The 13,804-nt window shown below is 41.1% G+C and overlaps 2 protein-coding genes across 13 annotated transcripts in view; one reads left to right on the top strand and one right to left on the bottom strand.

Moving 5' to 3' along the window:
• LOC136440342 (uncharacterized) overlaps window positions 1-6,868 on the bottom strand; it is a 60,334-nt gene extending 53,466 nt beyond the window's left edge. The window contains exon 1 of the mRNA XM_066436321.1: window positions 6,759-6,868. The gene's annotated coding sequence lies outside the window, so the exon portion shown is untranslated. The remainder of the gene's footprint in view (window positions 1-6,758) is intronic.
• Window positions 1-13,804, top strand: part of LOC136440343 (steroid 17-alpha-hydroxylase/17,20 lyase-like) — a 79,982-nt gene that overhangs the window by 48,095 nt on the left and 18,083 nt on the right. For 3 of the 12 annotated variants that reach the window (XM_066436327.1, XM_066436331.1, XM_066436325.1), the window contains exon 2: window positions 7,455-7,546. The gene's annotated coding sequence lies outside the window, so the exon portion shown is untranslated. The other 9 variants (XM_066436332.1, XM_066436324.1, XM_066436333.1 and 6 more) reach the window with 9 other exon arrangements.

Here is a 13,804-nt window from a genome sequence, read left to right as displayed (position 1 = left end):
AGATCATGGTTGCTGCTATAGCCATTACCTTCTTTAGCAATAGCTACAGAGAGTACCCTTCCTAATGAATGGCTTATAAAGCTCTGATAGCCCATGTCTTCAGGAACAACTGGTTCATTTTAACCTGATCCTTGGCAAAGTGGCACACCTTTCATCTGTAAGGCCAAACTTTGAAGTTGCGATAAATCAAATGTACCTCTCATTTCTAAGTTACGGTCTCCTGGTCATTTGTAGTTCCTCTCGGTGGATCGGAGTTTCTTCTATGGCAGGAAGAGCATAGTTCGTCAGCCCGGCGGATGTTTCATGTAAGACATGACTGACTACATTCAGAAGCTGGTATCCCGGAATTAGTACTAGTATTGACCTTCTTTTGACATGAGTTGCCATAGCTTACACATAAACATAGGTGTGGCTGCTTCTTTTCCACTCGAGCGTTGAATTCAGGTAAAAGAAATTGCTAGTCACCGAAACTTTAGTACAGACCTCGAGATATGCATCAAAGTCCCTGTATTGACCTTTATGGCGAAGTTGCCATAGCTGCGGTCTTCGTTGACGTAAACATAGGTGTGGTCGCCATTTTCGACTTGAACGTCGAAGGCAGGTGGAGAAAAAGGCTGTTCACCTTGACTAAAGGTACGGAAAGTCGTGACAATTTCTATTTTGAGCTCACAATTTCTATTTTGAGCTCACAAGATTACAATGGTTCACAAGCCAGAAAACTGCAATTGGCAACAGTATGGACAGGGGTAGAAATGACTTTGTATTCGTGCGCGAGTGTCACCAACGGCCCTCTTCTATGGTCCGGAGATTCAGTAGCGGAACTGCCGAAAAGATAATTGAATTGTATGATTGTTTAACTACAATTAAATAGCCACTGAATGGATCCGAGCTTTGGCATTTTCAGAAAATTTTGATCGCAAAATTGTCTTGTTTTTTAATTTTTTATATGAATGATTAAAATATGTGATCACAACTAGTCATGTAATTTGATTTGATCTGTGCTGTTTTCTGACCTGGGTATATCATTTACACAATATAGATCTATAACAAAGAAAGTGAAATTGAAACGTCCAGGCGTAGAAAACTGACAAACCTACCCCAGCGTTCTGTTAAAAAAAGAAAACATGACATAGTGGAAAAGAGACACCTAGCTTGCTTTGGAAGGCGGAGTCTGACAAACATGACTCGAAACCCCTTGAGCGCATATTTGTCGAAAAGAGGTTGTTACAAGTATGATAAACTAAATTAGGTCCTCCATGATACCACCCACCACCCCCAGAAACGAAACGAAAACGTTAGCCTTCCAAGGGCACTAGTGTTTCAGGCTTCTAGTATGCGGGACAGGATTGTTTCAGAATGTAGGGCCAGAATGTAGGGCAGTGTAAGCTAGCCCTTCTAATGATTTTTAATGTTGTTGGCAGTTAGATATATAACTTAAACACCATTTACTGTTTTATACCTTTTAAGTACTTGATAGTACATTGCAATTATGTCACTATGTACACGGTTTGTTAGGTTACGCCCTTACATTGTCACGGAAATGATTTTGGTGATATACAGTGTTTGCATTTAGTTTGTCAACCATTTGTCGCTTCTGATATTAATGATATATGGATAGTTCATGTATATTTGTAAATAGGATACAATATTTCTCTACAGTTTATACCTATGCCGGTTGAAATATGTCCATGCGGATGAGTGCTTGAATTGAAATGAAGTATGTAACTCTGCGCCCATCCATGTATGGTAAGGCGTAGAAGTTACTCTATAGTGATGTATATACTGAATTTACCCGATCTAATCTTAGTGGATGTTGGCCAGGGATTGACAAAAACTGTTTATTTTATCAAAATTCAATATTTAGCTGTATATAAAGGATACGTGCATTGGTGACAAACAAAGTGGTGTGACAAGAGACCGATTTGATTAAAACATGTAGCAATATTACTTGGATATTCAATGGGCAAGCTCCGAGATTGAATCGTTGTTCACAAAGCGTTATTGAGTGATCTATTTACCTTTCATTTGTGAGGCCAAATTTTAAAGTTATGATGGTTATATGTACCTCGTATCTCTAAGTCACAGTCTCCTGTTCTCCTTTGTTGGTCCTGTTGGTGGTTTGGAGTTTCTTCTATGACTGGAAGAGCTTGGTTCGTCTACCCTCCTCTATTGGGACCTTTACCTGTTCAGTTCAGTTAAGGACTGAGTACGGTCAGAAGCTTGTACCCCGGAAGTAGTACTAGTATTGAACTTTTTTTCGAAGTTACCATAGCTGCGCTCTTCGTTGACGTAAACATATATGTAGGTGTGCCCGCCATCTTTTATTTGAACGTCGAAGGCAGGTGAAGAAAAAGGCTGTTCACCTATAGTAAACTAAAGGTATGGGAAGCAAGATGAAATTCTTGTGCCGTGACAATCTATATAAGGCATTGTTGACAAGCCCAGAAAACTGCAATTTAGCAGAGATAGAAATGCCTTAGTATCTGTGCGCGAGTGTCACCAGTGGTCCTATACTGTGGCCTGGACATTCTAGCCCGGGTGCCAGCCTTTTTAGCTTCCGTCCGCTACCCTAGCTCCGCTGCGCTACCCAAGGTCCTCTGCCGGCCAAGGAACGGAGCTTGGGTAGCGCACGGAAGCTAAAAAGGCTGGCACTCGGGCTATGGATATTCAGCGAAGGAACTGCCCACAAGATAATTGAATTGTATTATTTCTTTACTACCACTCTAAAAAACACCAGATGTCTCCGAGCTTAGGCATTTTCAAAAAAAAGATTTAAGCCACCGTTGTGTTGCTTTTTAAAATTCTTTATAATGGAATTTAGATATTTGATATGTGACTAGTTTTGTAAGATTTTGCAGCGTTGTTTTTTGATCTGGGTAAACAGTACCTGCTATACAATACAGATCTATAACAGAGGAAGCGAAAGTGAAACCTCCAGGCGTAGAAAATACGACAAACTTACCGTAGTGTTCTATCCAAAATACTTGATTTAGTGGAAAACAGACACTTAGCTGCGCATAGGGGTTTGGAGGGCGGAGTCAGGAGAATTGACTCGAGCAAATTCGTCGAAAAGCTTTCAAATTAGGAATTATTGTATTTCAGGCTACTGGCTTGAAAGACAGGGTTGTTTCAGAACGTACGCTGTTCTCAGACACACTACTGCGAATTTATAGCAGGGTGAAACCGCTACACATGTACAGTACAGCCCCTTCGCAAAGTATAAACAGTCCGACATTGTTACATAACATGTTTATCAGCGCAAGTGCCACGGCCCGTTACTGTCCCCTTGTACCTCTCCATTAGCCTCCACCAGGCCCTCTTACGGGCGTATGAATCGTAGAATTCGGCAGAAAAAGGAATGATCAGCCAGTAGAGTTAGTCCACAGTAAAGATCACATTTCGCCCGTTTCCCTGGCGTAGTTAGTCTGGTAGAGACTAGGTCTCTCTGTTAGATGTCCACTTAACGAGATACAGCCTAAAAAGGGACTGAAACCCCACTAAAATATCTTAAGTTTTGATTTATAAATCATGCAAAGAAGGCTGTTAGTAGCATGTTTTAGATTTTAATTGTTGCAATATTTATTACAAATCAAAATTGATTAAAAACTGAAAACACGCAAACATGAACAGCCCGCTCCAGTACCGTAGAAAAACGCAAGGTAAACCATTTTCGAACTTGACCTCCGTTTCCACAGCTGCTACACACCTACTAAAAATCATGAGGATACGTCCAAAGTTTCACGAGTTATGCTCTTGACATACACTCAGACCCACCCCACGGCTGGCGTAACTGATAACATAACCTTCTTGGCGAAGGCAACAAATGCACACACACAGAAACGAAGACACACACACACACACACACACACACACACACACACACACACACACACACATACACACACACTCGCACACACAGTCGTACACACACTCGTACACACACTCGAACACACACGCTATAAACTATAGCTCAGTTTTGCCATCTCCTTCAATTCCTATGACAAGCCTAATATCCGTACCCTCCCCCACGTACCAGTTTCCGGCTTTTTGCCCTAGATTCCTTTATACTTAAAAAAAGGCAGGACTTACGAGAGGTACAGCCGCAATGGAAACCTCAAAGAAACAATTCGACGTGTAGCTGGATGGTTGATTTATCTTGCAAGATGGTAATATTCAACCTCTACCGTATGAGTGGCCTCTGGTATGTATAAGTGTCGTCGTGTCAGCTAATTTATAGCTCTGTTAAGTTTGTTGTTGCTGCCGTAGTATATACAATACTACGTTCCTATACATCGTGTTTAGTTCATGTTTTCGAAATATCAGAATTCAGTCAAGATGGAAGTATCATAATGGATTCTGTTATGCAGCATGGGAGAGTAATGATTCCTTGAAATCTTAATCATAACCCTTACCTTGTCTTCGCTGCCGTTTCTGTGTGTCTGTTAACATCATAACTAGATATTTTTGCCAGCTGGGTAGGGGTGGTGAAAAGGAAGGTCAAGTTCGCGATAATGTTCCACTCCCGGCTTTCTAAGGTGCTCCAGTGGTATTTCTGTCTTTGATGTGTTGCTGATTTTTGTCATTGTGCAAAATTATTACACGTGGTTTACCTGACCTCACCTGGTCCTTGTTTTGTCTTAAAACACAAATATTAAGACCTTGCTGCCACTGTAATGGACTGTAGAAATAATTTTGAAGCAACATGATGACGGCTTGACTATCTAGCTTATGAAATAATTTTACGTCTTAATGTCTTAATTTAGAAGATATTTCACCAAGTTATAAAGCAGTAACATACGTTAGACAGATTGCAAAGTTTGTTCACGGCATAAATATCGTGACTTGAACATACCTCGGCAGCAACAACAAACAAAGTTGAGATATGAATCAGCCTCCGCGTCGACACATCCGGGAGGCCGCGTATTCGGGGGTGGTTGAGTATATTCATTTTGCACAAAATCAACCAAGAAACCATTCGACCGAGTATCCCTCTCAAGTTTTCATTACGGCTGTAAGTCCTGTTTCTTATTAGTTTGTGTCTATAATCCAGTGATGCTGTGTGTGATTTGATAACTCTACGGAGATAAATCAATGTGCTGTCTATGTTGGTTATATTTCAACTAGCATAAGTGACATTTGTCTCCCCGCCAGGGTTGGAAAGGGGTGGGGGTGGAGGCTTTGTCAAAGTGTGTAATGTGTCTTGCAATAATAGCCGTTAGGAATGCGTTCAAACTGCTCAAAAACACCGTGAATGTTATCCTTGCGGTAAAATTCACACATTGCTCAACATAAATGAATATAATAGAATATTTCTATATAGTTGATACCAGTTATATATATGCATGCAGATAAGAGTATAAGTCAAGTATGTAACTCTATGTCTATACATGTATGGGAGGGCGTAAAATTTACTCTACACTGATGTATATACTGAATCTACCCGATACAACTACAGGGGGGTATTGGTTAGGGAATGGCTACACGTCACGTTGTATTCGGAAAAGCTTAGGTTACCGTTTCTGGCAAACTTTCTATTAGCAATATTCGATATTCAGCTGTGTAATGATAAGTGCAACGTGGTGTGACAGAAGACCGATTTGATGGCCGACATGTGGCGATGTGATATGGATATTCAATGTGCAGGCTCCGAGATCAAATAGCTGTTCACTGCGCGTTATTCAGTGACCTCTACAACTTTGATTTGTGGGGCCAAATTTTGAAGTTATGATGATTATTAATCCAAGTAACGGTCTCCTGGTTCCCTTTGCTGGTCCTGTTTGTGGTTCGGAGTTTCTTCTGTGACTGGAAGAGCATAGGCGTCTTTCTTTGTCTATTGGGACCTTTTCCTGTTCAATTCATTTCAGTGCTATTATATGCTGGTAAGGACTGACTACGTTCAGAAACTTGTACACCGGAAGTAGTACTAGTATTGACCTTTGTTGCGAAGTTGCCATAGCTGCGCTCCTCGTTGACGTAAATATATGTATACGCATCAAATTCGTCGAAAAGGGGTTGTACTATTAATCTCAATTGAGGTGCTCTATACCACAATACCTAATCCCACCCGCGTTCTAATAAAGGAGTCTTGTATTTCAGGCTACTAGTATGGATGATAGGGATGTTTCAGAACGTATACGTAGTACTAAGCGGTTGTGAGACAAACTACTGCGAATTTATAGCAGGGCGACCCCCCCCCCCTCCACAGTACAGCCCCTTCGCAAAGTATAAACAGTCCGATATTGTTACATAACATGTTTACCAGCGTAAGTGCCACGGCCCGTGACTGTCCCTTGCACCTCTCCATAACAATCCCCCATGTGTAAAGTACCACATAAATCAGGTTCGTTTGTGTTTCCTTAAGATTTCCCCATGTTCTGAATACCACATACATAACAATGAATTGTTACAGTTAAGCGAAAATTTGTTAATCTCTAGGTCTCTCCATAATAAGGTTTTGACTTATTCAAGATGCAGCCTAAATAATGGGGATTTGTACGCCTCATTCCTCACTATGGTATCTTGAGTTTTGATTTGTAAATTATGGAAAGAAGGCTGTAAGTAGCATATGTTAGATTATGGTCGTTGCAATATCCATTACCCTCTTAAATCGCTACAGAGACTATCCCTCTTAATGGATGGCTAGGCCCTGGTAGCTCATGTCTTTAGGAACAACTGGTAAATTTCAACTTGATCTGGGTCGAAGTGGAACATCTTTTGTCTGTAAGGCCAAACTTTGAAGATGCGATTATTGAATGTACCTCTTACTGCAAGTTACAGTATTTGTTGGTCACCTCTCTTGATACTGTCGGTGCTTCAGAGTTTCGTCTGTGTCAGGAAGAGCATAATTTGTCTGCACGGCGAATGTTTCATGTAAGACATGGCTACGTTCGGAAGCTTTTACCCCGGAAGTAGTACTAGTTCTGACCTTCGTCACGAGTTGCCATAGCTGCGCTGTTTGCGCTCGAAGTTGAGGTAAACAAAGGTGTGGCTGCTTCTTTTCCACTTGAGCGTTGAATGCAGGTGAGCAAAATTGCAAGTCACCGACACTAAAGGTATCAAAGGCCAGAAGCAACTCTTGTGTCGAGGAACTTCAGAGGCATAGCAGCCTTTCGGTAATTCGAGTGATCTTTCTAAGACACCACATTCGTATAACAGCTGAAAATGATACAGCTTCGATGATTTTAAAAACGGGTTCTAAAGTTAGGTACTTTATATTCGTGTTGTATGTCTTAGTGACGTTTTGGCTAGGGACAAACAGGTGAGTACCATGTGCGGGTAATGCAATACAGTCGAGTAACTACTGTTCGGCGTTGGAAAAATGGCACTTATACCAAGCCTCGCAAAGATGCAAACTCCAGAGGCAGGATATATAGCTGCTTTCCTTTGTAATGACTCTTTCAAACGTACTGCGAATGATATGCATGGTCTGAAATTTATTCACCTCTTTATCCTAGAAGCAAAGGCCATAGACAACACAGGCCCGGTGGACCGTTTCACACCGTGAGTATCAATCAACGGGGGTATCAAGTCCCTGTACATCCAAAAGGTACGTCAATTGTTTCATTGAGATTTTGCTCTGCTTATTTGCTCTGCTTTTGTGTCACGTGGTTAATCCGGATAACGTTTAGTCAAACGGATATGGCATGTGTCTTCCTGCCAGAAGTGCTAAAGTGGATTTTTGGAAGAGTTCATAAGTTTAAACACCTGTGTCCATGGGAAAGAACTATTTACTTTGGCCACCAAATACATTTTTGTTGCATAATGTACTTTTGCCAGCGTCTGATATATCTACTGATGATATGTATAGCTTGATGCTAATGTTATTCACGCAATAAATGGGGGTGTGGGGGTGTGTGAGGTTGGTGCATGGTATCAGTACTGTAATGTGATATATATTGTTCCCGTTCATCTTGACACATTGAAGCCGACGTATGTAAACGCTGATATATACTTTACTTAAAGTTAGTGTCTGAATGTCATCATTGTGGTATAATCAACATATTGTTTAATGAAAATAGATATGACACTATATTTCTATACAGTTAATACCAGTTGAAATATATGCACTCGGATAAGAGTATAAATCAAGTATCTAACGCTATGTCTATACATGTATGGGATGGGGTACAGTTACTTCACAGTGATGTGTATACTGCGTCTATCCGATTCAACTACAGTGGGTATTTGCTAGGGAATTGGAACACGTTGTATTCGGGAAAGGTTCACTGTTTCTACTATCAATATTTGATACTCAGCTGTATAAGGATAAGTACATTGGTGATAAACAAAGTGGTGTGACAAAAGACCCCCTTCAGGCGTAGAAAATACGTACAACTTACCGTAGTATTGTGTTCTGTTTAAATTACATGGTATAGTCGAAAAAATACTGTAGATACACGTAGCTTTGCATGGGTTTGATGGGCAGAGTCTGCACATGGACCACTTTGTGTTTTTTTAAATGTTTCTTCGTGAGATCTCTCCACGTTTTAGAAGGCAAGAACGTTCTACAACAGCTACAAACCTACTTAAAATCACGAGGATATTTCCAAAGTTTCACGAGTTATGCTATTGACATACTTTCAGACCCACTTCACGGCTGGCGTAACTGATAACATAACCTTCTCGGCGAAAGTAGCAAATACACAAACACACACACACACACACACACACACACACACACACACGCACGCACAAACATACGCGCCTGCGCGGGCACGCACACACACACACACGCGCACACACACACACAAACACACACACACACACACACACACACGAAAACACACAGTCAACTATACCTCCATTAGTCCTTCCTACTAAAGAAATATGACTTACGGGAGGCCGGGGAAAAACCAAGGGACAACGAAAACATCAAAAGAATCCACCGAAGTGTAGCTGGATGGTTGGTTGCTTTGCAGGGTGGCATCATTCAACCTTTCCCGCATTAGTGGCCTCTGGTATATGTACGTGTCGACGTGTCAGCTAATTCACATCTCTGCTACGTTTGTTGTTGCTGCCGTGGTATATGCAACCCTACGTTCCTACGTGTGTGGTTTCTATTTTGAAAACATGAGCATTCAGGCAAGATGAAAGTATTATAATAGATTCTGTAATGCATCTGCCGTTTGTGTGTGTATGAGTGCTTGTTTGTGAACAGCATAACTAGATCTTTAGTAGCTGGGTAAGGCTGGGTAATATTAGAATACGAAGGTCAAGTTCAAGAATGGTGCTCTACTGGCTTTCTGAGGTTCTCCAGCGGTATTTCTGATTTTGATATCTTGCTGATTGTTTGTCATAGTGCAAAATTATTACATGTGTTTTACTTGATCTCTCTTGGCCCTTCACATGCCTTAAACACATATATCAAGACTTTGCTGCCATTTTAATGGACTGTCGAAATAATGTAGAAAGTACATGATTATAGCTTGACTATCGCTCATCTCGCTTATGAAAAAAATTACGGTAAGTGTCTTTATTTAGATGATATCTGACCAAGTTGAGGAAGTAACACACGTTAGACAAATAGCAAAGTTTGTTCCCCGCATAAACGGCGCGAATTGAATATACCTTGGCAGCAACAACAAACAAAGTAGAGATATGAATCAGCATCCACGTTGACACTTCCTAGAGGCCGCGTATACGGGGATGGTGGAGTGTTTCTATTCCGCAAAAAATCGACAAAGATCCAACCACCCGACCGAGTTTTCCTCAAAAGTTTTCGTGACGGCTGTAAGTCCTGTTTCTTTTTAGTTATCGTCTATAATTCGGTGATGCTACATTTGATTTGATATTTCTACGAAGTGCCAGATAAATCAATCTGCTCTCTACGATATTTATACTTCAGCTAGCATTAGTAACATCCGCCTCCATGTCAAAGGTGGTGGGGTTGGAGGCCTTGTCAACCTGTGTAATTTGTCTTGACATAATGGCTGTGGAGAATACGTTTTAACTGCTCAAGTGCATCATGAATATGAGGACTTCTGGTCTGAATTGTGCAATATGTTGGACGGCCTTAGAATAACGAAGAAGGTGCTATATGTCCTTATATCGAATTAGATTGTCACCTATGTAGTCTGTAAATCGCCATACATTGTCACTGATGCATTTTTTTTTGCAATTAAATCATTTATTCATTCATATATATAATGCTGTTCGTATCTTTCTAACTAGCTTACTGGTAATACAAACGCCAATACAAAAGTAATTGCGCTGGTGGATCATCATGCCACTCGAGTCTTTAGACGATTTCCGTCTTCAAGTCATTCGAGATTAGGTCCTAAGGAATAAAATTGTCAGTATAGATACGTTATACGGGTCGACATAATTCTATAAAAAATACAGTGTGTTTGTAGGAATGTGTCCGCTAATACTATAGTTTTATGTGAATTCTGGAAGAGTTTATGTGATTGTGATTTGTGATTTATTGAAATTGCAAACGATACAATACACGTGGGCCACAGGCAGCTGTTGCTGGTGTCGTGGCCCACACACAAGACAATACAAAGCAAATAGACTACAAATAGATAAACAGTGCTAAGTACTATCTAAAAAGCAGCGTAATAAATATAAATATACCTAACTATCACTTCGTATTGCTACTAACACTGGTCCATGCGGCGTCTGGCCGCCAGAATGTTATCAAGTCTGGGGCCGTTTCTTCTTCGTGCCTGATGCCTCGGCTGGGTGAGAAGGTGAGCCTTGCACGAGTTCTTAAAAGTGCTCAGACTGGGCGCTTCCTTCACTACCTGAGGCAACTGGTTCCAGAGTCTGGATGCGTGGGGGATGAAGCTTGACTTATAGATCTGGGTCGTGCAGCGAGGCAAATGGAGCTGCCCAGAGTTACGGAGCTGTACATGTGTTCGTTCCCCTCGTGTAACAGGTGTCAGTGGTTATAAGTTTGAACACCTGTGTCCATGAGAAAAAAATATTACTTTGCCCACCTAATACACATTTGTAGTGTAATGTACTATTGCAAGCGTCTAATATATATCTATTTATGATGGGTATAGCCTGATGCTACCATGATTCACGCAATGGTGGGGGGGTGTGTCTGCATGGTATCAGTACTGTAATGTGATGTATTGTACCCCTTCATCTTGACACATTGAAGGTGAAGTATGTAAACTCTGAAACATACTTTACCCAAAGTTAGTGTCTGAATGTTATCATTGTAGTACAATCCAGACATTGTTTAACGGAAAATTATTCAGTGACCTTTTCACCTTTCATTTGTGATGCCAAATTTGGGAGTCATACTGATAATATAACCTCGTATCTCCAAGATACGGTCTCCTTGTCCCATTTGTTGGTTCCTCTCGGTGGTTCGTAGTGTCCTCTATGATTGGAAGAGCTTACTTCGTCTACCCTTTTGTTTGGGACCTCTATTTTTTGGGGGCCTTTATCTGCTCAATTCATTTTAGTGTTTTGCTGGTAAGGACTGACTACGTTTAGAAGTGTAACCCGGAAGTAGTACTAGTATTGACCTTTGTGGCGAAGTTGCCATAGTTGAGCTCTTCGTTGACATAAACGAATGTGTGGTCGCCATTTTCGACTTGAACGTCATGGGCAGGTGAAGATAAAGGCTATTCACTTTGACTTAAGATATGGAAAGTCAGATGAAATTCTTGTGCCGTGAACTTCATTATTTCAAACCCACAAGATTACGAGACTTGAGATTAGGTATGGTTGACGAGCAAAAAACAATATGACAGGGATAGCAATGACTTTTTATTCATGCGCGAGTGTCACCACGGTCCTATACTATGGCTTGGAGATTCAGCGGAGGACCTTCCAAAAAAGATAATTGAATCGTAATGTATGGTTCTTTCACCACTACTAAAAATCAACCAAATTTCTCCAATTGACATTTTAATCGCAAAATGGTGTTGCTTTTCCTATTCTTTATATGGAAGATTTAAATATGTTATCACACGTACACTTGGGCTGGGCACAACATGGCGCAAGACACGATAATAAAGTTTTTCATTCATTTCATTTTCATTCATTCATTCATTTATTTATTAGTCTTGTAAGATTTTGCTGCGCCGTTTTATGATCTGGGCATTACTTACTTAGACTTAGATCCTCCCGTGCCAAGTGGCACATCGGGCAGCAAGCATCCTCCATTTTGTGCGGTTTTGGGCCATGTCTTCCGCTCCTTGCAAGGTAATCCCCAGTTCGTCGAGGTCATTCTAAAGCATGTGCCTCCATGTGAATTTGGGTCTTCCCCGTTTTCTTTTCCCTTTGTCGGGTTTCCATTTGAGCGCCGTTTTTGCGTGTCGCTCCTCAGGCATTCTAAACAAATGGCCTGTGTATTTTACTCGTCTTTCCTTGATGGTGATACTAAGGGGTTTTGTCCCACTCCTATTGTAAACTTCATCATTTGTAGTTCTATCTTTATAAGTTATGTTATATATCCTTCTAAGGCACCGCTGTTGGAATGCGTCAAGTTTTCTTTTCATTTTTGCTGTAATTTTCCACGTCTCGCTGGCATAAAGGGCCGTGGGGAGAACTACGGATTGAAGTAGCTTGACCTTGAGCTTTCTGGAAAGTGTCCTGCTGGACCACACGGTGTTCATTCGTCTGAAGACCGCCGCTGCTTTGCCTAGGCGGGAGTTTATATCTGTGTCAGAGTCCCCTTCGGCAGTGATAACACTGCCAAGGTATGTGAACTGGGTGACGTTTTCTGTTGGTTCACCATTAATTTGTAGTTGTGTGTTTGGGGGGGTTCACCAACCTGCATTGCTTTAGTTTTGTTCCCACTAATCCTAAGTCCTACTTTGGCAGAGTTTGTCTCTGTGTTGGTGGTCATGTCTTGTAAGGTTTGGTGGGATTCAGCTGTTAGAGCGATATCGTCTGCGAAATCGAGGTCGGTGAGACGCCTACTCCCTTTCCAGACTAAACCAAAGTTTGGATTGTCCATGGAATTGCGCATAACATAATCAATGGTGACAATGAACAATAGGGGGGATAGAACACATCCCTGCCTTACCCCAGTGACTATATCAAAACTGTCCGTGTATCCTGAGTCGACCTTCACGCAGCAACTTGACCCCTCATACAGGTTCCTGAAGATGTTGGTGAACCTTTCAGGTATGCCATATGTTCTGAGTATTTTCCATATTGATTCTCTGTGTACACTATCAAATGCTTTTTTAAAGTCAATAAAATTTAAGGATACTGGTCTTTGGAACTCAAGGCTTTGTTCAATGATGTTACGTAATGTGAATATTTGATCACTGCAGGACCTGTTGGGTCGGAATCCAGCCTGTTCCTCCCTGAGTTTTCTGTCTGTTGCACTTCTCAGTCTGTTTAGCAGGACAGTACAGAACACTTTGCCTGGTATTGAGAGTAATGTAATCCCTCTCCAGTTACCACAGTCACTAAGGTTGCCCTTCTTGGGTAATTTCACTTTTGCACCTTTTTTCCAGTCTAAAGGCGTTGTTTCTTTATCCCAACACAAATTGCACAGTCTTGTTAGGTTTTTAACAGTTGCATCACCACCTTTTTTTTTAGTAGTTCAGCTGGGATTTGGTCTAATCCTGCAGCTTTATGATTTTTTAGACTTTTTATTGCATTAATGACCTCTGTTTCTCTGATGTGTCCACAGTCTATATCTGAGTCTGTTGTGAAGACTTCTGGAAAGGTGAATACGTCCTGAGGTTCGGGTTGGTTCAGTACCTCTCTGAAGTGTTCTGGGCATACCACCTGCTATACAATACCGAACCATAACAGAGAAAGCGAAATTAAAACCTAAAATACGACAACATACAGTAGTAGTGTTTTGTTTGAAATACATGGTATG

Source organism: Branchiostoma lanceolatum, chromosome 8 (genome assembly GCF_035083965.1).
Source record: "Branchiostoma lanceolatum isolate klBraLanc5 chromosome 8, klBraLanc5.hap2, whole genome shotgun sequence".
Lineage (NCBI taxonomy): Eukaryota > Metazoa > Chordata > Leptocardii > Amphioxiformes > Branchiostomatidae > Branchiostoma > Branchiostoma lanceolatum.
This window is presented reverse-complemented; position numbering and strand designations above follow the sequence as displayed.